At 40.9% G+C, this 27,437-nt stretch overlaps 1 protein-coding gene across 11 annotated transcripts in view; it reads right to left on the bottom strand.

The window, feature by feature from the left end:
- The window catches only part of NUMB (NUMB endocytic adaptor protein), a 109,378-nt gene extending 82,362 nt beyond the window's left edge, over positions 1 to 27,016 (bottom strand). For 5 of the 11 annotated variants that reach the window (XM_084792082.1, XM_084792079.1, XM_084792080.1 and 2 more), the window contains exons 1-2: positions 26,922 to 27,016; positions 700 to 835 (exon numbers count right to left, since the gene is read on the bottom strand). The gene's annotated coding sequence lies outside the window, so the exon portion shown is untranslated. The other 6 variants (XM_084792083.1, XM_084792084.1, XM_084792085.1 and 3 more) reach the window with 6 other exon arrangements.
- Between the last annotated feature and the right edge of the window lie 421 nt (positions 27,017 to 27,437).

The raw sequence follows: 27,437 nt of genomic DNA, 5'->3' as shown, positions 1-27,437 counted from the left end.
CAGAGGCAGTGAGTAAAATGCTGAGTTTAAGGCCATAATGGACTACATAGCAAGTTGTAGGCCAGCCAGGGCTACAGAGTAAGACCCTATCCATAATCAAAACAGATAAGTAATATATAGGTAGATAAATAATACTTTAAAAGCTATTAAATCTACAGTAATTTGTAATAAAACCAATAACTTTCACACAAGTTCATAAGCACACTTTAAAAATGCAATAAATAAATAAATAAATTACCCTAAGTTTTACCACTAATATCTTGACAAATATTTATAATAAAGTGTTAATTACCCACGACCTGAGATTTTTGGGTACTTCATTTTTACCAAGAAAAAGGGCTTTAAAATTAAAGACAGTTAACCTAACCCAAACCAGGAAGGGTGCTAGAGAGATGGTCCAGCTGCTAAGAGCACTGGCTGCTCTTCTAGACCTAGGTATGATTCCCAGCACACACATGGTGGCTCAAAATAATCTCTAACTCTAGCTCCAGGAGATCCATCACACTCTTCTGGTCTTCTCAGACACCAGGCATGCATATGGTGCACAGCCATACATGCCGGCAAAACACCCATACACAAAATAAAATTTATAAAGAACAGGAAGAAAGAGGCCTTTTCCAGCAACTGCTGGAACAACAACAACAACAACAACAGCAACCACCACCACCCATGTTTCCATTCCCACCGTCCTTCACCTACCAGTTTTAAGAAGTTATCTGAGGACTGTGGCCCACCAGTACTCCAGTCTGTGGCTATGTATCAAGATCTTGGTTGGCAAAGTGGCTGCACTGGCAGTCTCTCCTGGAAATGTTCCTTAGGCTCCAAAATCTGAAAACTGCAAGGAAAGGAAATTCTAAATATAGAGATCTCTTTTCAATTTCAATCCCTTATAATCTGCCTCCATAAATTGAAAAGGCAGCTGGCAAGATGGATCAGTAGAAATAGTACAAGCCTGGGGACTGAGTTTAATCCCTAGAATCCACAGTAGGATCAGAGAATCAATTCTCCACAAAGTTTTCCACTGTCTTCCATAGGCGCACTATGGCATGCACCCATTCTATTATGTACATGCACACACATCTACACACATATAAACATGCAATAAATAAATAAAAATATGTAAGATGAAAAAAAACCTAGCAGTCTCTTAAGGTGCACAGAAACAAGTTTCACTAAAATTGGGAGTCAGATCATGCAGAAATAGAGGTGGATACTGTAGATTCAAGTTCCAGCTTTACTTTTTTTTGAAGGTAGTCTCCCTATGAACTCAGGTCAGTCTAAAACTTGTGATGCAAGTACTAGGATTACAGGTGTGCCTACCTTACCTGGCCTATTTTCTTAAGAGCCACTACTGATCCTAATTAAGTCATGGATTCTCTAGGCCTGATTCTTTAGAACACACATTCTCATTGCAATAGAAACTGAGGTGATAGGATTACAATTTGGGGGATCTGGATCTAGACTCAGTTGTCATTCTACTCCGATATAAGAGCTCTGATACACCCCTAGGCGCAGTCCCGTCTTTAAAAGAGAAGACTAAATTAGCAATTCTTGCAATCTAGTCTGAATCAGGTGCCAGGCATGACAAGACAGTATGTATAAAGTTATTAACTGTGCTTAATATGAGATTGCCTTTCTTATTTTAAGACTTCAAATTCTTCTCCTACTATAGTATGATAGACAACATAGCATTTGTTTTTCAAATGTGTGACAGAGTCAAACACAATCTTCTTTGCTGGGATTATAGGCATGAGATACCAGACCCAGGTACTGGGGGGATATCCAGTCTGGACTTCATAGTAAGTTCTAAGCCAGTCTGAGCTACAGAGTGAGAATCTGTCTCAGAATATCAAAAAACAAAGTATTGCATGCCTATGATCCCAGCACAATGGAGATGAAGTCAGGAGAATCAGGAGTTCAAAGTCATCCTCAACTCCACAGTGAATTCAACAGCAGCCTTGGGTATATAAGACCTTGTCTCAAAACAAAACAACAAAGGTTATGATTACTATCTTGGAGTTGCTATGGCTGTGATAAGACTCCATGTCCAAAAAGCAACTTGAGAGGAAAGGGTTTATCTCATCTTTCAGCAGATAATCTGCCATCTGGGAAAGTGAGGACAGGAACTCAAAGCAGGAACCTGGAGACAGGAACTGAAGCAGAGTTCATGAAGGAACGCTACTTACTGCTTCTTTCCCACGGCTTCTTCAGCCTGTCTTATATCATGCAAGACCACTGGCCCAGGGATGGCACCACCTGTAGTGGTCTAGACCCTCCCACATAAGTCAAGAAAATGCACTGTGCACAGGCTTGCTCACACGCCAACATAGTGGAAAGATTTTTCTCAACTGAAATTCCCTCTTCTCAAACAACTCTGGCTTGTTTCAAGTTGACAAAACACTAGCGAGTACAGAATCTGAAAGTAAAACATTCTTAGGACTCTTACTTGACAGTAACTTTTAGGGGGTAGTATAATTAGCCATATATACCATATTGGAATCAAAACATGTTTGTTTTAAGAAACAATACAAACCAGGAGGTGGTGGCACACACCTTTGATTCCAGCACTCCAGAGGCAGAGGCAGGAGGATCTTTGTGAGTTCACGGACAGCCTGGTTTACAGAGCTAGTTCTAGGACAGCCAAGGCTCTACACACACACACACACACACACACACACACACACACACACACACACACACACACACACCTCTGCCTCGAGGAAAACAACAACAACAACAACAAAGAAAACTAACAAGCAAACTAACAAAAGCAATACAAATGTACCATACATGATATAACGGTGTTGTTTCTGAATAAGAAGGCTGGCAGCAGCTAATATTTACTGGGTACTACTTGCCAGCTCCTCCTAGGCAATTTCCATGAGTTAAGTCATTTAATCCCAATGGCTCATAAAATGAACTATTCATATTGCCATTTTGCAACTAGGAAAACTGAGATGCAGTGAGTTTAGAAAGTTCCAAGATCACAAAACTACTAAACTGTGGGGCTAAGACTGTTTTTATTTTTATTTTTTCTAGATGTCTTCTTCACTACCACCACCACCACCACCCATACCCCCCAATGATAGAGAACAAGAAAGGGTATGGATTTGGGTAGGTGGGAAGGATCTGGAAGGAGTTGGAGGAGCGGAACTATAATCAATGTATTGTATGAAAACATCTATTTTGTTTTTAACTGATTTTCTTTATAAAACTAAGATTTTGCCAAAACTAGAAACATTTGCTGCAAATAATTTTGCTAACAGAACATAAAAAATTTTTTTTTATTTAGGGTAAACATAAACATAAACTGAGTGCAGTTGTTGCCCTCAAAGACCTTGGCACTGCAACACAAAACTGACACTATAATTCAGCAGTAGAGTATGTGTCTAGCATGTACAAAGCCCTGGTTTCAATCCCCCACTCTGCAAAATACTAATGTTAATAATGATGATGATGATGTGTTAATTTGTAATTTTCTTTCTTTCCCAACTCCCCACCCCTTTTGGGGTGCTGAAAACTGAACCCAGGCCCTACCATTGCACTGTATCCCAGCTCTTTTTTATTACCTTGTGCTTGGGGAGGTACATAGGAAGGAGGTACAAAGGAAAAATGAGGTCAACAGTTAAAAGCTGAATTGCATTAACAATTTGTTTTGCACAGCCACTGACTTTCAGATAATGATATTTTTAAAAAAAGAAAAACAACAGCTGAATTGCATTTCAATAGATGTACTACCAAAACAACCTCAGATGTAATTTGCAAATTAGCTCTAGCCAACAATGTGTTTCAGTTCATTTTCTCATTGACCTAATTCTTGAACAGACTATGTTTTTGATATTTTACTTTCAATTTTAATGGTTGCATTATAAAAGAGACTAAACAGTAACAAAACACAGAGAAATGACAATAGGTACAGCAGTTACTTTTTGGACATGTAAGAAACCACATTACTAGTGAAAACACCTGACATGTATTTGACCAAACTTAACACCAAAAGTAGACATTTATAGTTCTAGGACAAATCTCAGATTCTTCTAGGACAACATTTTCCATCTCTCTGCTTTTGCAACATCAAAATAAATAAAGCCTCTTTACTGCCGTGTAGCTATTTTCAAGAAAGTGGTTATCCCAGCACTAGTCAAGAAGACAACTTCTGAGCGAAAGGCAGGCAGAGCTAACCAGGCCTGTAATTCCAGAGTTCAGACAACTCAAGGAGGACCAAAAGCTGGAGGCCAGCCTCACAGTGAGTGCCAGAAAACACACACATGCTCACATGCATGCACATGCAAACACACAAACACACACGCGTGCGAACTATTTGACATTTTAGGATTAGAATAGGGTAGGTGTTATATTTAAATGAAAATGGATTACTCCTAAAAATATTATCAAAAAGGAAAAATATCCAAATGTCTAAAATCACAGTTACAAACATTGTGTGATGGTTAGTTTTAATCAACCTAACACAGGCTAGAATCACCTGGGAAAGTAACCTCAATGAAAAACAGTTTAAATTAGGTTGGCCTGAGCTCATACCTATGAAGGATTTTCTTAATTAACTTAATAGATGTGGGAAGACCCACCTTGAACGTGGGTGGCACCATTTCACTGGCTGGGCCCTGGGCTAAACGAGAAAGGGAGAGGAGCCAGCTGAATCTGGCAAGCACGTGTGCTTTCATTTCGCTACATGCTTAATGGTGGATGTGACCAGCTATTCAAAATTTCTGTAGCTTTGGCTTCCCTGCTATGACTGGCTCTAATTTCAAGTTGTGAGCTAAAACAAACCCTTTAAGTTGTTTTTTGTTTGTTTGTTTGTTTTTGTTGGTTTTTTTTGGGGGGGGGTCAGGTGAGTTTATCATAGCAGCAGAAATTAAAGTGAAAGACACTGGCAATGTGGATTCATAGGTCACAAAGAATTAGAGACTTGTTGGCTCAAAGATTTTGCTTGCCAAAATTTCCTCTGTATTAAAGCTCAATCTCCAGTAATGTTTATACACTACTTCCAAGATTAAGTCTTCTAACCCGGGTGCACCGGCACTCACCTTTAATCCTAGAAGCCATGGAGCTGAGCCAGTAGAACCACCAGACTAAAGCCTACATGTGCTATGCAGCAACTTCCAGGCCAGTTTAAACTATATAGTGAGACCTTATCTCAAAACTACAGCAACAGAGAGTCTTTTCTGTTAACTCTCTAAAAGTTAAGGGCAAGGGCAGATCAAGATTGCTTCAACTAGAAAAAGCGCGGAGAAGAGCAACCTCAGCCTAAGACTCAAGTTTTAATCAGAAGACCTGGAATAATTTTAGTTATTGAGGTTCAGTGAAGAGACCCTGTCTCAAAAATAAGGTGGAAAGACACCTAAAATCAACCTCTGCCCTCCACATGCATCTGCACATACCTATGTGTACATTCATGTACACACACATGCGCACGCGCTAAGATTGCATAGGCTTCTCATGCATCATTGCTTCTATATACAATGCCATATCTCTGTCAATACAGTAAGCACTTTATAACAAGAAGGAAAAAGAAATGGGAGAAGGAGAGGAAAGAAGGAAAATAAACAGGCACTTACTAATGCAGGAGGATCTCTTATTTCTCAAAAGGTACCCTGGATTGCACTATGACTATAAAAACACAGTTTAGTACATGTTTCTCCTACCAGGGACATAAAGAGAGAAATGGCACAAGCAGAAAATCCATCTATTTTCTTTAAGCTTTACTTATTTACTCATTTCATTATTTTTTCCCTTGTCTGCATGAGATCCAAATCCAGCTCCTGAACACATCCACAAAAGGAAAGGAAAAGGAAAGTAATAACAGGAGACAGAGCCGGGCGCGGTGGCTCACACCTTCAATCCCAGCACTCGGGAGGCAGAGGCAGGTGGATCGCTGTGAGTTCGAGGCCAGCCTGGTCTACAGAGTGAGTCCAGGACAGCCAAGGCTACACAGAGAAACCCTGTCTCGAAAACAATACAAGCTAGGCAGTGCTGGCGCATGCTTTTACTCTCAGCACTGAGAAGGCAGAGACAGGTGGATTTCTGAGTTCAAGGTTAGCCTGGTCTACAGAGTGAGTTCCAGGACAGCCAGGGCTACACAGAGGAACTGTCTCAAAACAAACAAACAAACAAAGAAAAAAAAAAAAAGAAAAGAAAAAGAAAATACATCAACCCAAAAGCTAGCAGCCCCTTTACCTATGTAGTGAAAATTTTGAAGACATTGCTAATTTTGCTAAATTACACATGTATAAACTAAACAGGTATATTAAGAGAGGTTGTTAGTTTGTACACGCATTTCTGTTTATGTTTAATACAGCAACCATACAAGACAAATATCATTCTTTTCATGTTCCTTATATGACATGCAATCTCCAAAGGTCAAGGTCACAGAACTACTATGTCACAGAGAGGGCATCAAGCCCTCTGATTTCTGACGCAGCGTTGTTGTTCCTATAGACTGTGTGGTTTCGCTGAAGTCCTGTACAGCAACACAGATAAAAGAAACTTATCATTCTATGTAATAAATGTGCTAATGGAAAAAAACTGTAAAAGCTTTGATCTGTTTTAAAACATGACTGATTGTACTGTATGTATAATTTCAGTTACTTCTCAAAATGAGGAAAAAGTAAAAGCTAGCACTGTCTTCAGTGCTAGGGTCACTTTAAAATACACTCACTTGCCTTTAAAAACAAAACAGCTGGAGGCAGGGTGCATGCCCTTAAGCCCAGTTCTCAGGAGGTAGAGGCAGGTGGATCTCTGTGAGTTGGAGGCCAGCACCAGGGCTATGTAGAGACCCAGTCTAAAAAACAAAAACCATAAAAGCAAAGAAGACAAGTTGGGGAGCTAGCTCAGTTAGTAAAATGCATGCCTCACTAACATGAGGGCCAGAGTTCAACTTCAATGCCTAAGACCCACGTAAAAAGTCAAGCATGCTAATGTCCGCCCACAGTCCCGGTGCTCAGGAGGTGGAGACAGTCATTATATTCCATGGGACTCACTCACTGGCCAGCAGCCTAGCCTGTAGTAACAATTTTGGAATTTTGGTTTATTTAAAAACACAGAAATATTTTAAGAATGTGTTTTCATGTTAATCCCAGGTGTAGGAATATGGGACTGCTTCTAGCACAGGCCTGATTCTGCCAGCTGCAGATAGTTTCTGTGGTTGTGTGACTGGAATTCTGGGGTGGGGGTAGGGGGTTTCAGAGCGTATATAAATGCTAGGGCCCTGAGAGGCATGGTATGATGTTGGTTGGTTGGTGTTGATTTTGGTTTGTTAAGTAGTCCTGTGCAAAAAAAAAAAAAACAAAAAAAAAACCAGAAAACAAAACAAAACAAACAAACAACAACAAAAACAAGAAGAAATTGGATATCCTGGCAGTAACAATCAAACTTGCTCTAACAATAATGATAACGTCACCCCCTTTCTGACCCCTGACTTTATTTGGGGTTCTCTTTTCCTCTCTGTCCTCTTTCCTCTAATGTTAGGAGGCTGAAGGGAAGAAGAATAGGGGTGGAGAAGGGTGGAGGAAAGAAGAACCCACAAAGTAATAAAGCTCGGGTACACTAGCCTGCCTGTAAGCTCCAGATATAGTGAGAAACCCCTGTTTCTAACACAAGGTGGATGGCTCTTCAGGAATGAACACCCAAAGTTGACCTCTGACCTTCCCATGTACCACACACATAAATAAAACAGACAAAAAGAAAATACTATTCTATCTTATGTTGGAAAAGGAAGAGGAGCTGGAGAGATGGCTTGGCGGTTCTTCTGAGGATCATGAGTCAAATCCCAGCACCCACAGCAGCTCGCAACTGTAACTACAAGATCTGACACTGTAACATAGACATACATGCAGACAAAACGCCAATGCACATAAAAGGTAAATAAAAATTTTAAAAAGATTAATTTTAAAAAGGAGGAAACAAGTTTAAAACTCTGAAAAACAAAAAAAATTTTAGAAATAACCTTGACAAAAGTATCTACCATAATTACCTTTCAGTGCCTGCAATATTCTGGACCAGAAGTATAATGAATCTTCTAGTAAATATTCTTAAATCTCACCATAAATTTAATAAGGAATTAATACTTGGTTTTTTGGTTTTTTTTTTTTTAATCCTAACAGTTAAAGAAGAAACAAAACCAGTAAGCACTCTGGGCTGAAAAGCAGTACTATGGCAGAGCATTTGCCCTAGCATTTGGGAGGCCCTGAGTTCAATCCCCCACATGCATATATGCACACACCCTGAAAAGGTGTCACTGAGGGCTGGAAAGGTAGCCCTAGGGGTAAAGGTACTTGCTGACAAGCTAAGTTTAGTCCCTGGGACCCAAATGGTGGAAGGAAAGAGCTGACTGCCCAAATTGTCCTCTGACCTATACATGTGCACCATTAACTATAGTGTCTCACTTTTTACCCTAGCCAGTTGGAGTCCATTGTAGGAGCTTAGTCCAAAATAATTATCTCCTGCTATTTAACCATACAGAACTACTGAAACTGGGGAGAGGAAGGGGAGCAGAGGGGAAGGAGGGAATGGAAAGAGAAAAAGAATCTTATAAAACCTTGGCTTAGCCAAAATACCTGTACTTTAAATACACACACACACACACACACACACACACACACACACACACACACAATATCATATACTTTTTAGATTATTTTATTTTTGTACATATATATTTATATTATTACATACAATACATACAATAGATTACCTATAGCAAGAAGAACCGTGACACAACCAGGAATTATATAAATGTTACATTCTTAGTGTTTTGGCTGTTTGACAGCCTTGAAGAAGACATCTTTCCTGTCTTGGTGCATCTAAATTTCTGAATGTAAATCAGTCTCCATCACATATTGTCATTATCAACTTAGAACATCTATCTAGACCTAGAAACATCTTAACCCCTAAACAATTAAGCTTCATTGTAAAACTGAGCTACCTGGTCTTCAACTCCCTCAGAGACTTGATAAGGAATAAACTTGATTATCTAAGTATGCCGGGAGTGCAGGTTAGTAGCCTTCCAAATGAGAAGATGACAGAGACAGTTTTCTACCTGAATAGTCACCCAAAGCTATCTATAATGTTGGAGCATCTTCTTCAGCCTTCTGGCCCAATATATCTCACAGACATATTTGTGAAGCAGGAACTACTGAGGACTTGCTTACGCTGTCTTGGCAGAGTTTAGCCATATACTTTTTAAAAATTGTATGTGTATGGGTGTTTTGTCTGCATGTATGCCTGTGCACCACATGGGTGCCTGGAGCCCAATGAGGCCGTAAGAAGATATCAGATCTCCTGGGAGTAAAGATGGTTGCCACAATATGGATGTTGGGAATTGAATCCAAGTCCTCTAGAAGAGTAGTCAGTGTTCTAAACAGCTGGGCCACTTCTCTAGTCCCCAAAGTGCCTCTTATGTAGTCATTCACCCTCTGAGAAACACTTATTTGAAGTTCATCTTTTTCTAAGAATGAATATATGATAGCATATTGAATTAGTTTTTATTCATGACTGACAGATTAACTCCACCTTCTAAAAAGTATTATGGTTTTTCTTTTGTTTGGTTTGGTTTTTTGAGACAGGGTCTCTCTGTGTAGCCTTGGCTGTCCTAGACTCACTTTGTAGACCAGGCTGGCCTCGAACTCACAGCAATCCGCCCACCTCTGCCTCCCGAGTGCTGGGATTAAAGGAGTGCGCCACCACACCCAGCTTTTAAAAGTATTATGTTTTATTTCTGACTTGACAAACACCTTCATGGTTCCAACACAGCAGCTTACAGCATGAAACAAAAATAAAACGAAGGGTATACTCTGGGCTTGATGTAAGAGGAAAAGGGACATGCTATGTCTTATAATTTCAGCTGAAGGAATAAGGAAGTAGGATAATTATCAACAAGCTCAATCATGGACACCTCTCCAACGGGCGGACTAACACACCCAGTCTTTCCTAAATCACAGTACTAGATAGTAGTTTAAAAGATTCACCCCTCCTCACTCACACCCTAACACTTAGGAGAAAAGAACAGGTAGCTAACTGATATAACACAAGAAAGCTGTCAGCTCCAGGCACTGTTATGCACACCGCATCCCAGCCCGGGGCTTACTGAGGTCAAGTCAGCTGGGAGCATATTGAGTTCTAGGTCAGCCTGAGCCACCTAGCCACATCCTGGGTCTCAAATCATCCCCATCTCAACATAATAAACTAAACGCTTCTGAAGGTGAAGTTTTCATCTGCCCTTTTTGTTTCTTAGGCAACCATGGTTGCATAAGCCCGCACCTATGTCCAAAGTCGAGACCCTGTTTCACACACACTCTCCTGTGCCTTTCTCCTGACTCACTCCATTGTGCCTTTTATCATGAGTTTTCTGTGACATCTATACACACAAATTTCAATTATTTCAATGGGAAAATGTGCAACAGAGTTTAAAAGATTATCAATTTTTTATTTCTTAAAATAGTATTGTAAATACAAGAAAAAAGCAAGTTGATAGTTATATTTTTAAAAGTTGCAATTTACCATGACAAACCTCTAATTTAAGATTGCTAGGGTATAAACTAAAATTAAACTTAACTGTCTCACCCAAATGTGTCAAAGCATGCCATAATTCTCAGACATGCTGACAGAAACTGTGAATATCAATGAACAAGTATTCTGGAGTTACTACACAGCCATCTAAACAGAAAACCAGTAAGAAACTACAAAACCCACTTGAAAATGTAAGAGGCACATATATATACATACACATATATACATATATACACACATGTAAGTATATACATATGTATTATCACCTGTTATAAGAATGTATATATGTATGTGTATATGCTTTCATAATACTAAAAGACAGGGGCTACTTCTAGTTTTACAGATGTGGATTTGAAAGATTATAGAGGTTTCCAGTCAAGATATATATTTTTTGTTTGTTTGATTTGGTTTTGGTTTTTCAAGACAGGGCTTCTCTGTATAGCCCTGGCTGTCCTGGAATTCTCTGTAAACCAGGCTGGAATCAAACTGAATACTGGGATTAAAGGCAGGTGCCACCATGCCAGGCAACAATTATATTTTATCATGTGTCAAATAATAAGGCACAGCTGGCTGAAAACATATTGTAAGAACCCTTCAGGTTGTGACGGGAATATAGAGACAGCAGGGCTGAAGCCAGGAGCCCATGGAGAAGAAGCAGGCAGTGGCAGTGGGAGTTTGGCTTCTTCAGAAAACAGAAATTGAGTGTTCCACATAGAGAAATCTACAGAGGCTGAGGTAGGACACCCTGTAAAGCCTGAGGAGCAGGATATAGTGGCATGTAACTTTATGTCCAGATTGGGAGGCATGGTCTTAAAATATAAAATCACAACAAACAAACAAACAAATCAACACTGCCTAAAGCTATGGCTCAAAAGAAGCAACACGGGGGGGGGGGGGGGCAGGGGGGGACAGACAAAAAGATGGCTCCATAGGTAAAGATATTTGCTGCCAAACATAACAACCTAAGTTCTAGCCCTAGGACCTACTGACTCTCTTAAGTTGTCCTCTGCCCGCCACCTGCACTTGTACCCACACCCACACCCAAAATAAATAAGGGTTAAGAAAAACAATTAAAGTACTCCCAGAAATCCTGGAGAACACCAACAAAGCTTCCAAATCAAAGGACAGAGCTATATGGCTAGCTCTGTAACTACAAGGCAGTAGCCACTATGTCATCAATGTCTCCCCGCAGGGAGAAGTCTAAGGTAGTTCTAGAATCAAGGTTCAGAGGCCACTGTAAAACTGCTACACAGCAAGAGTCCCAGAGGACAATGAAATCTAGGTCTCAAAACCAGAAGACTAAGGCTGCTGTTACATCCTGACAGACATCCCATTCTCCATTTCCTGACCCTAAGTCTGTTGAAGATGGTTTCCATGCTCCATCATCTTTCTCAGTATTTATGAAAAGCCTCACCACTTAAGATAACTACAAAGAGCCTAGCAAACTCAATTCCCTCTATTCTGCCAATAAACCTCTTTAAATGCAACAAAATTAAAAATAAAACATAAACTTATTTTAATATGTGATAACTTAAAAAATTAACATCCAAATTTCACTCAGCTAAATAAGTATCTTAATTTGTTGGGCCTGAGCAAACTCAAGTGACATGGGATCTCCAACTTAGCCCTCCTATCACCTAGACACAGGGCTTTCCTACCACTAAGGCAGTGGTTTCCACTTTCAGAATGACACAATTAAAAGGTTCTAAAAAGAAATTAAAACATTGTCTTCACAGAGAATAACTAGAAATAAAAGTTCCAAGTGTATGCCCAAATAAACATCAATATTACCATTCTATAGTTTATAATCTTGCTTCTGCCACTAATTAGCTATTCAACTTTAGGTAATCTGCCTAAGTCTAAGCCTAGAAATAAGAATACACTAAAGGTCTCTTAGTCTTTTCTAACATCTTTGGATGGAGTACCTTTAAATTCTGGCTGGCCTGAACTCAGAGAGAACCATGTGTGCCTGCCCCTGCCTCCTCTGCCTGCTGGAATTAAAAGCATGCACCACTACACACTCTGTAACTTAGAGTTATATTTCAGTGTAACACTGTAACTTTAGACATGCTTTGAGGTCTGCTAGCATAAAGACATGTTTGTGTAATGTTCTCAAGAACTTCAGATTTTTTTCCCAGTGCAAATGATGCCTGTATACCATGTACTCCTCCAAATCACAGAAGCTGAATCTAAAATCACAGCTTGAAATGTTTCTAAGGTGGGCCTCATGGCACACACCCCTATGATCCCAGCACTCAGGAGCCAGAAGCAGGCAAACTGCCGTGAGTTTGAGGCCAGCCTGGTCTACAAAGCCAATCCAGGATACCCAAGGCTACAGAGAGAAACTCTGTCTAATAAGGACAACCTGGTCTACAGAGTGAGTTCCAGGACAGCCAAGGCTACATAAGAGAGACCTTGTCTCTTGAAAAAAGCCAAAATAAAAAAAGTGGGGAAAAAAATCCAAAAATAAATAAATAAATAGGAAAAAAACTTGTTTTCTGTTTGTTTGTTTGTTTTCCTTTTGAGACAAAGTCTCTATGCAACCCCAGCTGACCTGGAAGTTATTATGCAGCCCAAGCTGGCCTTTAGCTTATGGAGAATTTCCTGTCTCTGCCACCCAAAAACTGAAATTATAGATGTGTGGCACCATGCCCGGCTCCAAAATATTTTAAGTATTTTATGCACCAGAATTTTGAAATATAACTTCCATATACTAAACTCCAACTTTTACTGTACATTTCTGAATCTGACCATGCATAGTCAGGTAGCCTTTACAGTAGTCAGGATAAAATTTAAAAATAAATACAGAATATTCAAAAAAAAAGTTTCCACCATGCTATGCAATCAAACCCTTCTTCAATGCCTGGAAGCCACTAGACAATTTTTTGTCCCTGCAGTTTTATCTGCTTTAAAATATCGTAAGGGGGACTGTAGAAATAGCTTAGTGGTTAAAAGGGATTGCTGTTCTTCCAGAGGACCCAATTTTGGATCCCATCACCCACCATAGAAAGCTTACAACTGCCTGTAGCTCCAGCTCTAGGAAATCTGACACCCTCTTCTGATCTCTGTAGAACACACACACACACACACACACACACACACACACACACACACACACACACAAATATCTAAAAATGTCTTAGTGGAATCATACATAGCCTTGTGAGTCTGGCTCCTTTCACTTAGCACAATACATTCATTCATATTGAGAAACAAAAATAGCATTTTTTATTCATATAAAAAATATTATTTCACTGTATGGAGGTACCTAAGTTTCAGAGTTCTTGAGTCCAAAGAACTTATTCCTTAGGTAGAGCTACTTAAGGATTTCTACAATTTAATGAAGAGAGCCGTTCTGTTGGGAAGCACCTTGAGAGGAACAGAAGGACAACGACACTAAGTTCCACCTGATCTGGACAGAGCTGACACCACCCACGGACTGTACTGTAAGAAAAGAATGGTCCTCTTCCCAGCTGTAAACCCAAGCCATCCACAACCTCTGCCACAGTGCCATAAGTATCTTAGTACTCAAAGAATAAAATTCACGTTAAGTAACTAAACAAGTATGCCAACAATGGACACAATAGACATTGGCATGGCTTTCTTTGCATGGGGGGGGTTGGTTTGGGGTTTTTGTTTGTTTGTAGACAGGGGTTCTCTGTATAGCTCTCCTGGAACTTGCTCTGTAGATACACCTGCCTCTGCTTTCTCAGATTCAAAGCATGCGCCGCCGCCACCCTTTTTTATTCTTTAGCTTTAAATTGTGTACTTGTTTTTGTTTTTGTTTTTGTTTTTCAAGACAGGGTTTTGTAGCCTTGGCTGTCCTGGACTCGTTTTGTAGACCAGGCTGGCCTTGAACTCGCAGCAATCCACCTGCCTTTGCCTCCCGAGTGCTGGGATTAAAGGTGTGTGCAGAAAGAAAGAAAGAAAGAAAGGAAGGAAGGTAGGTGTGCGCCACCCGGCCTTAAATTGTTTTTTAATTGACACATAACTGTACTTAATAGGAGATAATTTGTTTTTTAATTGACACATGCACAATACACAAAAGGGTAACAGATTTATCTTTCTTTGTGGAAGCCTCCCCTTTGCTGGGTCTTCTGACATACACATGGACCACAGTCAGCCATAGCTTCCCTAGTGCTAGAGAACATTACAAGTTATTCCTTATACTTCTGCACCCCTCTGCACGCACTTATTGTCCTTTACCTGTCCTTGACACTGTCAGATATTTCAGATATTACCTTTTTCTTTCTTCTTTTTTTTTTTTTTGAGACAGTTTCCCTGTGTAGCCTTCGTTGGCTTGGAGTGTGTGTCTGTGTTTTTTGAGACAGGGTTTCTCTGTGTTAGCTAGCCTTGACTATCCTGGACTTGCTTTGTAGACCAGGCTGGTCTTGATCTCACAGCGATCCACCTGCCTCTACCTCCTAAGTGCTAGAATTAAAGGCGTGTGCCACCACGCCTTGCCCCAGATATTACATTTTTAAAAGGGAACAATAGAAAAAAAAAAAGCCACAGAAACTATGATTATATCTCAAAGATAGCCAGGATTCCATTTTAAGTACACAAGAAACCCCTCAGTAACTAGGTCTACTGGGCAAGAGAAAAGATCACAAGATTATAAGTATTTGTTAAAGGAACACATCATTAGTGTAATTTCAGATACGAATACTCAATTTATCAGATGAAGTAAAAGTTCTTTAAGGTCTGCTAACAAATCTATAATAATGAAAAAATACAGAATTCAGTGCAAAATAAACATATACCAATGAATTCAATCTGAGTTAGGAAAAATAATTAGACGAGTTAGTAATTTTCCACAGGACAAAGAAAGGAAAGGCATGGCAAGAAGTCAAGCCAGCATCGTGCTTTCCAAGGAAATCAGCTTATATCTGGCAAAGAACTGGCCTCATATGCTGAAATAGAACTCTACAAATAGAAAGGAGGCACATAAAACTAAAGTATAAAATGTATACATAGATATGTATATGTAAAAGATAGATAGAAATAGGTATTTCCCTTTGCTTTTAAGACATCCATAAGAGATAAAGGCCTGTTAAAATCATAAGGAAGGGGCTGGAGAGATGGCTCAGCACTAGCTGCTCTTCCAGAGGATACTAGTTTGAGTCCCAGCATCCATGTGGCAGTTCATAACTGGCTACACCTCCAGTTTCAGGGGATTTGACACCCTCTTTGGTCCTCTGCAGGCACTGCATGCACATGATATACTATCATACATACAAATAAATACCTTCTTATGTAACAATAAATTAATTTTTTAAATCATAAGGAAAACACTAAAAGCCCAATTTAGTGGTGAGGATGTAGTTCAGTAGTAGAAAACTTGCAAAATGTAAAGGGTCCTGGGGGTCCCCAGTACTGCAAAAAATTGAGCTGTGTGTGTATGTATACATTTAAATAATATATCATATTATATAATATATATTTAACTCAAGATGAGAGTTCTATAAACAAAGAAGTTTCTTTCAAAATGCCAAATAATTCTCACAAGTTAAAAGATATTTATTTTTTTTCTTTTATTGGTAATACTGGAGGTCAAACTTTGTGCCTTATGAATACTAGATAAGAACTCTAGTGAGGAGCTATAGCCTCAATCCACATTTTACTGAAAACCCAAGCAAAACGTTTACTACCAGTGTTTGTATAGGCCTGTGTGAGAGCATACGCTATGACATGCACACAAAGGTTAGAGGACACTTGGTGAAGCAGTTCTCTCCACCTTTATGTGAATTCCTGGGATCAAACTTAGGTTGTCAGGCTTCCAAGGCAAGTGCCATAATCCACTGTGTCACCTACCAGCCCCACTTCTTACCTTTTGAGCCCAAGGAAGCCAGAGAGCACATCAGTCCCTGGAGCAAATTATAGGCAGTTTTGAAGTGCTCAAAGTGGTTGCTGGAAACAAACTCTGGAAGAGTAGCAAGTACTCTTTTTTTTTTTTAAGATTTATTAATTTTATTCATATATATGTATATGCCTGTATGAGTTTATGTGTACCACATGCAAGAAGATGGCCACAGAGGCCAGAGGGCATTGGATTTCCTGGAACTGAGTTAACAGACAGTGGTGAACACCTAATGTAGATTCTGGGAACTGAACCTGAGGCCTCTGCAAGGTCCTCAATGCTCTTAACCATTGAGCCATCTCTCCAGTCCTGAGCAGCAAGCACTCTTAACCAATAGGCCATCTCTTCTGCTACCATATATAAATTTGGTGTGGACACGAATTTTTCTTTCTACTGGACATGTATCTAGTAGTGGTATTACTGGATTATATGGTAGGGTTTGTTGTTGTTTTTTTTTTGGGGGGGGGTGTCTAGAATTGGTTGTCTCCTTATGAAAACCTTTGTGTGGGTTCCAGGGATCAAACTTAGGTGTTCAGGTTTGCGTGGCAAGTGCTTTTATCCATTGAGCCATTTCACAGACTCCCTCCTGTGGACTTTTAAAAAATAGTTGCAGCATTTACATTCCCACAGGCAATTAGAATAGAAATTCCAATTTCTTTTTTTCTTTTCCTTTTGGTATTGTGAGACAGGCCCAGGCTGATGTTCAACTGCACTATATTGCAGAGTTCAACCATGAATACCTTACCCTCCTCCCCCAACCTCCCAAGTATGGGGACTACAAGTGTGCTAGATCCCACTCAGCTAAGGGCTCCAGATTCTTCACATCCTCATCTGTACGTGCTGTTATTTCTGTCCCTCCCTACCACATTGAGGATCAAGCCCTGGGCTTCCCCATGCAAGGGACTACCACTTAGTATTACAGTCCCCAGCACTTATTTTTAATTTGTTTAATATAGGTCACACTACACAGGCCAAGCTGAACTTAAATTTATAGTTTTCCTGCCTCAGCCTCTGTAGAACTGAGTTAACAAGCAGGTATGTACCACCATGTACCTACAGCCATTCTAATAAACGGTAAGTGGATCTGCATTTCTCTGATGGCTGATGATGTTGAGAATTTTTGTGTGCTTATGAGCCTTTTGTATCTTTAAAGAAATGTCTATTCAGATCTTTTATCAATGGAGTCATTATCTTTTAAAAATGATTTTTTCATTGTTATAAATGAAAAGTTATAGATTTTTATATGTTATGAATATAAGTATCTTACCAGACATGATTTGAAAATCTTTTCTACCATCTATAGATAATTGTCTACATACTTTCTGTATTACAAAGTCTCTCAATATTATATATTTCCATATTTTCTACCATTCATGACCTATTTTGAGGTAAATTTTGTGTATGGGTGGAAGGGGCCCAGCACAACTTTTTGTGTATATTTACCAACCATCCCAGAACTTGGGATGCTAAGACAGAAGAAATGCAATGAGTTCAAGGGCAGCCTGGACTAAACAGCAAGGACCAGAGCAAGAGTTTGTTTAAAACAAACAAATAAAAGCATTTATAATAGCATTAAGTAAATTAAATCATTCAATAAAAGAAATGATGTTAATAAAGCCATTAATATAATGTTGATTTTTTTTTCTGAAAAGAAAGTTTTAGCATAAACTTACTTATTTGGTAGAGGTTCAGGTTATATGCTAGAGACACAACTGCTAACTACACAATAGAATACTAGTCTAATTTGCCTTGAGTTTTAGTCCCAGTCAACAAATTACACTAAAACCACAAAAATAAAAATAGCTTACTGCTTTAAAATGTAAAGTTTCTTTCTTTTGGGGGGGGGGAGGATTGTTTTATTTTTTTGTTTTTCAAGACAGGGTTTCTCTGTCCTGGACTCACTTTGTAGACCAAACTCAAACTTTCAGCAATCTGCCTGGCTCTGCCTCCGCCAGTGTTAGGATTAAAGACCTGTGCCATCAGGCCCAGCTTAATTTTTCATTTTTTTAAAAGACTTTATTTTTATTTGCATATATATGTGTTTGTCTGTTATGGAAGTTTATACACCCATATAACACCTGCATAGGCCAAAAGAGAGGACTGGATCCCTTATCACTAGACTTACAGGAGGTTATGAGCTACCAGACATGGGGGCCAGGGACCAAACTCTAGGCTTCTACAAGTGCAGCATGTGCTCTTTTTTTTTTTTTTTTTTTTACGATTTATTTGTTATTTATTATGTATACAGTGTTCTGCCTGCATGTATACCTGCAGGCCCAGTATGTGCTCTTAACCACTGAGCCATGTCTCCAACCTCATATGTAAAATGCTAAAGTCCACTTTTTTTCCTAACTGCCAAATGGCATATGACTACAGTATCTGCGATATTATCCCACCTTACAAAGAGAAGTAAGTCTAAAGTTGTTTTAATTATACATAACAATTTACGCATACCATGTACTAAGTGTTTACTACAAACAAGACAATTACAAAATGCTTCTCACTTACTTTATCAACATCACCCTGGCAATGAGTAGAGAAAAGATGAAAAAAACTGAGAGGTCTAATAAACTATCCAATCTTTAAATTAATAAGATAAATAATTTGTTCATTCAATTATAAAACTTGAATTTTATCCATGTTATCATGCTTCCTCTAGACATAATCACATCTTTTCCAATGTTATTATATGGCAGACACAGATATGCCTCTGTAACAATCTGGCTAGTCTGTGGCTCTGTAAAACTCCATATTTTTTACGGATGGCTCAGCCCCAGTTCCCGTCTTTTTGTTTTGTTTTTTTTTTAAGTTGTATGTATTTATTATGTACACAGTGCTCTGCCTGCATGTACACCTGCAGGACAGAAGAGGGTATCAGATCACATTGTAGATGGTTGTGAGCCACTACATGGTTCCTGGGAATTGAACTCAGGACCTCTGGAAGAGCAGCTAGTGCTCTTAACCTCTGAGCCATCTCTCCAGACCTGTCTTTTTGTTTTATGGAGGGAAAAGAGGGACTTAATTTAATTAAGGAATAGCAAGAGCTAAAATGAGTTATGTTTAGATTCAATGCCCACCTGCCCGTATGTCTGCACACTTGGTAACCAGCTGGTGGCACCGTTCTGGGAGAGGGTTCCACCTTTAGGAGGTGGGGCCTACCTGGAAGAAATAGGCTTCTAGGGGGCAGGCTTGGCGGGTTATAGCTCAGCCTCAACTCCAGCCCAAGTTCTCTATTTTCTGGTCTGCCTAGATGTGACCAGCAACGCTGAGAGCACCAACCACCAAGGACAGAGCTGCAGCTGCTACGCCCTCCCTGACAAGATAAGACTGTATTCCTACTAAACCATGACTCAAAACAAACTTCTCCTAGTGCAGTTTTCCAGGGCAACCAAGGTTAACTAGTACTGAAAACTGGTACCAGGAATGGGGCTGTTGCTGTAATAAGCTTGACTGTGTGGTTCACAGGCCTTTGGAACTAATTTGTGGAAAGAATGTGGAAGGGTTTGGATCAGCAAGCTAAACAAGTCTTAGAATGCTGTAAACAGAGCTTAACAGGCCATTCTGGTGGGAGTCTCCAAGAGCCATATTAGACATGCACACAGTAACGACTTGTGAAGTTTTGAGAGTGAAAAGGGCATACAGGAATTGGGCTACAGGCCTAACTCCTTACATTCTTGGGTTGGAGTGGGGGTCGGGGAGTCTGGCTATCTTCTATATCCTGATAATTTGAATGAGGCTGAATTCAATCTGGCAGAGAAAATTTCAACACAGTATAGCATCTAGGCTGTAGCATGTTTATTGCTGCCTGCCTTCAACTGGGCTTTCAATGAAAATTCTAAACCAAAATGGAACAGAAAGATACGTGAAGTTTGCCAAAAGAAAAAGCATAAGAACGTTTAAAGTTGCACACGAAGTGAATGTGGACAGTGCCCATATTCAGTTCTTAAACTGACTATACCTAGGAAAAGCCATACACTTTGCAAGACCCCACCCATGGGAAGCTCTAGGGCATAACAATGCAAACTCTGGATAATCTTCAATTAAAAGGAGAGTGCCTGGAGAGGGGGAGTGTTTGAACAGAGAGTGCCAGAGCAGTGGTGCCCAGATCCAACAAGGCCACCTAGGATTCACCCACCCAGGTACTCAGAGGCTGCTATAGCTACAATATGTGGGAAACGAGCTACATGCTGAGCTGGCAACAGAACCTGGCACCATCCAGGTGGAGCTGATTTTGGAGGCATGTTTGTGCCAAGGTTCCAGAAGAAAGCTAATGAGGCCTTACAATATGTAAACAGAGAGGGCTCTATTAAGAGGCCCTGAGAACGTGATGTGTGATGCTCTGAAGGGAAGTCTAGGTTGCAGTGGAAACCCAGCATGTTGGAGATACTAGGAGCAGGAGCAGTCTGCTGGGAAAGCTGCAGCCAGACCTAGAGAGGCAGCATGTGCTACTGGAGACAGCACTAAGGGCAGATCTCCAGGCCATTGGAGTGCGCAATATCACCACAAAATCCAGACAGCAGCTGTGGAGTTACAGGATTTGCTGTTTGCCCTGCTTCAGCCAATTTCTCCTTGCTAACCTCATTCCTCCATTATGCAACGGAAGAATGCAACCTGTTTTTATTTTGTATGTATTCACAGCTAAGAATCTGCCTTAAGTATCAGAAGAGACTTTCAGCTTTGAACTTTAGTAACTGTTGGTATTATCACAATTATGTGGACTCTTGAAGTTGAACTAAAACTATTTCATAATATAAGAGACAAGAACAAAAAAGTTATGGTCTGGACATAAAATATCCCCTATAAACTCTGGTGTTTCAACACTTGGCATCCAAGTGGTGCTATTTTGGAGAAGCCGTGGAACCTTCAGAAGGTGCAGGCAGCCTACTTGGAGGAAGTGGGTCACTGGGCAGCTCAGCCCCAGTTCCTGTCTAAGCTCCCTGCTTCACAATCTACCAAGATGTAACAAGCTACAACACAAGTTCCTCCTGCTGTAGATGGAGCCCAGCCACCATGCTACACCTGTCTATAAGCTATAAGCTAAAAGTGAACCCCTTCTCCCTTCAGCTGCTTCTTTCTGGGCATTTGTCACAGTGATGAAGAAAGTAACTAATAAATTCTTACACTAAAAATCAATAATCAGGGGCTGGAGGGATAGGTCAGCAGGGAAGAGCACTGGCTGCTCTTTTCTAAAGGTCTCAGGGTTAATTCCCAGCACCCACATGGCAGCTCACAAACCATCTGTAACTCCAGCTCCAGGGAACCCAATGCCCTCTTCTGACCTCTGAGGGCACCAGGCATGCACAGTGCACATACATTTATGCAGGAAAACTCATACACATAAAACATGAAAATAAAAACAAAAATTTTTTAAAACTAGCAACACTATCCACAATACAACTGAAATGTATGAAGATAACAAATACATGTATCTTTCCAAAGCAAAAGATAATCAAGATCAATCAAGTTTAAAATTTACTGAATTTCTAGGATCTTCATTTCTCTCACTTTGCCTTTATTCCATTGCAATACTGATTTAAATTTCTATTCTTCTTCTCTAACGACATGGGGAGGCGGGGTTCCATGATGAAGGACTCTGGAGGTGAAGACAGAAACCTAGGAGTTCCAAATCATACTCAGCTACAAGTCTGAGGCCAGTCTAAGGTACAGATATCCTGTATGAAAAACACAAAACACCAAAGAAAGAAAGAGAAAGGAAGGAAGGAAGGATCTAATAATCATTTTCTGAATATATAAACAACATAATCATCAGGTTGCCATAAGTAAGCTAATTCAAGACTCTGATGAGTTATGGTAGGCAGCAGGGACTGTAGAGACCTAAGAATACGTCCAGAAAGTTGCGAACAGGATCATCATCCTCCTTTACATATGTCTCTCCAGGAAAACTGCCAAGAACAGCTCAGTCCTCTGCCACACTTCCTGCAGATCCTCCAGGCTCCTCCTTACGCGAGTCAGTGTTCTCCGCATTCTCTCTTTGTCTCAAGCCTCCTTTTGCATAGTTCGTATTCTCCAAAATTCCCCTTTCCTGTGTCTCACCTCTGGATATGTATCCTAAAGCCTTGTTCAGTATTTCTACCTCTAATGGCCAAAGTATGTTATAAAATCACAACCTCTTTGCAACTGAGGGATTTATCGTAATAACAAGGTTTAAAGAAATAGAGCTTCTCCCATACTTTGTTGAATATGTTTCAAAAATGTGGTAAGTTTATTCTAGGGGTCTTTTCTGATAAAAGAATTCTTGAAGTAAAAATAAAAACTACAGGAGAGGGAGTTTGTGCTTTTACAGACTGGCTTCCCAGGCACCAACATTTCCAAGGATCTACTTTTATGAGCAGAAAGGCCTGAGCAGAAGCTATTATAACAGAAAGAGAGACCTCTCTGAAACAGAAAATAAGATAAATTAGCTATTACTAATTACAATTTCATTTTTAAAAAATCACTTATCTAATAAACCTTGATAAGTGAACGTGAGTCTCAAGTCCAGTTAGGAAAGGTTTACTTGAGATTTAGAATCTTTCATTTATTCAACTACAGATTAATAAATTCCATTGTACAATGAGTTGAGCAATCAAAACTATTCATAGATAAGTATGATTAAACTATGGGTGAATAATACATAACTGAATAAAGTCCAGTTATTAAAGCAAGTAATCTAACTACCAATATCCACCATTATGAGAAATGAACTTTCACATTTTTTTCCATACTTAAGATTTTAATTCTCCCTTCACTTAGTATAGAACTAACAATCTATATAAACATACAAAGAGCAATCAAGCTAGTAGTGGAAGAATGTTGCATTTATTTTATTTTTTTTTAATGTTATTTAATTCATTGCCGTTAAATGGCATTTAATTCAATGTAAAAAAATTGAAAGTTTACATTTTTGGAAGGTTCATCCACCCAACCCAACCCCGAAATCACGAATTTATTTTGTGAAAAGACTACTGAATCCAAACATAAAGTGAGTATATGTTTTTTGGCCTTCATTTGGAATTTTATTTTGGAATCATTATTTTGTTTCATTTGGAACCATCTGAAACAAAATTAAGAGGTGAAAAAAATTTAAAATAGTCAGGCGTGGTGGCTCACGCCTTTAATGCCAGCACTTGGGAGGCAGAGGCAGGTGGATCACTGTGAATTCGAGGCCAGCCTGATCTACAAAGGGAGTCCAGGACAGCCAAGGCTACAGAGAAGCCCTGTCTTGAGAAAAAGGAAAAAAATAAAAAATACTGATGCAAAGCTGCAGCAGTATTTCTTCACATTCATAAAAACATTAATGAAAGGTTACATAATCCCCTGGGTTAAAGATTTTTTAAAGAAAATTATAAGAATTGCTTTTTTCAGTATTGCTTTCTTTATTCTTATATCCATAAAAACAGACCTAAATCAATTCCATCTAGTTTGAAAATAAGCCATCTAGTTTTCAGTTTAGGGTTTGTTGTTGCTGTTTGAGAAAAGGGCTTACCAAGAATGCTGCTGGACCCCTTCACTACCAGCACTTGGGAGGAAGAACCAGATTGATCTCTTTGAGTTCTAGGCTGGCCTGGTCTACAGAGCCAGTTCCAAGACAGCCAGGGCTACACAGAGAAGCCTTGTCTCAAAAAGACAAAAACAAACAATAAAGGAGAGAGAGACAAGGGCTTGCTATGTACCCCAGGCTAGCCTCCAACTGGCATCAACCCCCCTGCTTCATCCTCCCAAGGGTCTGAATTATAATTGTATACCACCATTCCTGGCAGCCATCTGGTTTTCAAAAGAAAAAAAAAAACTAACCCAAGAGTAAGACAAAACATTCATACACAGTCTTATTACAGCTTTAAGAATATACTGTTAATTACTTTTAGGTTCCTCAGACAAGATTTTGTAAGATACAGCGAACCCAGTTTGCTCTCAGGGAAAACAAAGCCCACCAAAACAAAAGTTCTTTCACAACCACCAGTGTCTGCGGCTAAACCTCTACCCCACCCCACCCCACCCCACCCTGCACCCCCACCCATACCCCTGCCCCATTCTCTAGCCCAGGCTGGCCACTCTCTTCCAGCAATCCTCCTGCCTCAGATGTCACAGTCTCTAAACTAAACATAAGCCATCTTTTCATCTTTCTTTCTTGAAATGTTTGCTTTGTGCATGTTTATCTTTCATACATGAGGTATTCTAAACCATTTCAATTTTGAGTTGTTTGCTTCATGTTAATATGTCTATACATATGTCCTTTACAGTACTGTGAAAGAAAAAAAAAACTGGTAAACGTAAGGGCACAAGTGAAACAGAAGTGGCCATCTGAGAAACTAGCTGCTTCTCTGCCTCAAATTCCTCTTAGGTACTCATGCTAGATTCTCAATAGCCAAAAATGTTCCCCAGCACCACAGCCACAATGCAATATGTAATAAGATCAGACGGTGGATCTTAACAGACTGGCTCACCACCTGAAAACTACCATAAAGTAAAAGTAAATAACATAATCCTTTAATATTGAAGAAACACTTCTGCCATACTGCATGACTCAAAATAGTTTGTCAAACTTCCCTGACTCTAAGAAATACATTTTACACTGTGACCTAAGACATATGTGTGTGTATGTGTGTGTGTGTATATATATATATATATATATATATATATATATATATATATATATATATGAAGGTATATATATGAAGTTTCCCTAAACAATATTTTTCTTCATCAAGTACAAGGCTAGTGTAGTCTGTTTTACTTTCAATAGTCCAGTTGGGTTTTTTAAGAGACTAAAAGTAGATATATTCTTGGGTTATGGGAGTAGCACTCAGCGGTAGAGCCCATGTCCAGCATTTGTGAGACAGTATCATCCACAGTGCTGGGAGGCACCCTTTACTATAATATATGTGTGTTCTCTCTCTCTCTCCCCCCTCCTCTCCCCTTACCCCCCTTCTCTCTCATAATTTGCTTCTAATATCTCTTCAGCAAGATGGGCAAGTACTCTGGTGTTTTAAAGTTACTGATCACTACTATTTTCATTAAAGCAAGGTGTGTTCAGAATATGAGCCCTTGAAGAACAAAAAGCATTCCTTGAGCTAAATCCTTGAACCCCACCCTAGGCCTTCTAAGTCAGAGACCTCAGGTGGAGCGGAGCAATCTGTACAAAGCCAGAGGGCACCTGTGTAACAGCCCAGTACTGAGTTCTGCACATGCCCAGGTCAAGGTGAGCTTGGTCTATATGGAAACCAGCCAGGGCTGCACAGTGAGACCCTTTGTCAAAAAATGTGTAGATAAACAAATACAATAAACAAATACAAATAAAAAATGTGTGGATAAACAACAATTTAAATCCCACTAAGTAAAAACTATTAGGATTGCCAGGTAAGTGCTGGTACAAGAAGTCTTAGGTTCTTTTCGACTTAGCAGGGCATGTCTATCCCCTTCATGAATATCCTCTTTCTGATCAAGTCACAGTTTCAGCCACTCCTCCCCTTTTCCTCTCAAATTTCCCATCCTGTTGATGTCCTTATTTTCCAGTATTTTCGCTGTCATCCTATAACTAATTTCTAAAGCCCTAGCCTCCAAGACACCTTAACTTTGCCTTTAAGGGCAGTGTCTCTGGTCCAGCTTGGCATATTAGTAATAATTAAGTTTCTCCTCTTTTTGGGAGCCCTCCCTGGCACCTCTGTTAAAACTCTCAACTGTCCTGGCCAGCTTCCACAAGACCACTCTCTCCTACTCCCCGGGCAAGTCTCCCCAGATCTTTCTAACTCCCTTCCTCGTGGGAAATTAAAAAGTACTCTTCCCCTCTTGCCTCCATCCCATTTTGCTTAGGGGAACTTCCACTTTCCCGCTGAACCCTTACCCTAGTCCCTACTCCAACCGCTCGAAGCCTTCATTCTGAGGGTCCTCAGTCCCGACTCCAGCCCCAGCACCGCCGGGGGCGGGGGTGGGGGGTAGCAGGGCGCTGCAGTTCCTCCCCCAGGAGTTAGTTCAAGGTCTCCACCCCGTAGACCCTTCCTCCTCCGACCGCTGCCCTTCTCCCCAGGAGGGTTCGCACCCTACTCGGCGCTTCCCTACGCTCCCTGACACCCCAGCCCCGGGCCGCCCCCGGTCTCCCCACCTCCCACTTCTCCCCGACAGGGGCCACTCCCAGTTCTCCCAGCTCACGGAGAAGTCCTGGTATCCCCCCTCGTCTCTCCGGCCGCTCGCTCCAGGTCGCCCCCGTTCGCAGAGCCCCGTCGCTCCGGTCTCTAGAGGAAGCCGCACACACACACACCGGCCCCCGGTCACTGTCCCCCGGGCCGAGCGGCTGGACTGCCCCGGGGGGGTGGGGACCTCCCGGCCTGCCCCGCCGGGGTCCCGCGCCAACCTACCTTCCCAGCGCGAACTCCGGCGGCTGGAACCCGGCCGTTCTCCCGCCGCGTCGCGCCCGGCCCCGACGCGACCCGGCCCCCGCGGCCCCTGCCTCCGGCCCGCGGCCTCCGCCTCCCGAGCGCAAAGCTAGAGTTTCCGGCCCGCCACCGCCTCCGCGCCTCAGGCCCGCCTGGTCCGCACTCACCTGCCGCTGGCCCTGCACAACTCCCGCACCTCAGACTCTACCTCCGCCGCCAGCAGCCACCAAGCGCCACCACCTCCCCCATGACAACAGGCCCGCCCCATACCACACTTCCAACTTACTCATTGGATGGAGGGGCGGCGGCTCTCTGCGACGATTGGCTGGTTCTTCCTGCCCGTCACCCTGTCTTTACCGCCCCTTTTCCTGGACCGGGTCTTCGCCCCCGCCCGGACCTGGACCGGCCTAGATCGAGCTTTAGTTGTAATTGGTTGACGATTGGGCAGCTCGAAGTTATGATAGGCTACCGACAGTGTCTGTTACCTTAACTGGCAAGGGGCGTGATGGCCTCGGTTGGTTCAAGCCCCGTGCAGTTTGGTTGCGCAGTAGAAAGGAAAGAAGGGGCAGACGCTCACGTCCGAGGTTACCGGGAAGGGTTAACTCTTTGTTATGAGGCTGGCGCTGTAAACTCTTCCCTCTCAAGTTCTCTCCCTACAAGGGGAAACATTTCTGCCAGCTTAT

This window comes from Acomys minous (assembly GCF_964271855.1).
Source record: "Acomys minous genome assembly, chromosome: 8".
In the NCBI taxonomy this organism is placed as follows: Eukaryota; Metazoa; Chordata; class Mammalia; order Rodentia; family Muridae; genus Acomys; species Acomys minous.
This window is presented reverse-complemented; position numbering and strand designations above follow the sequence as displayed.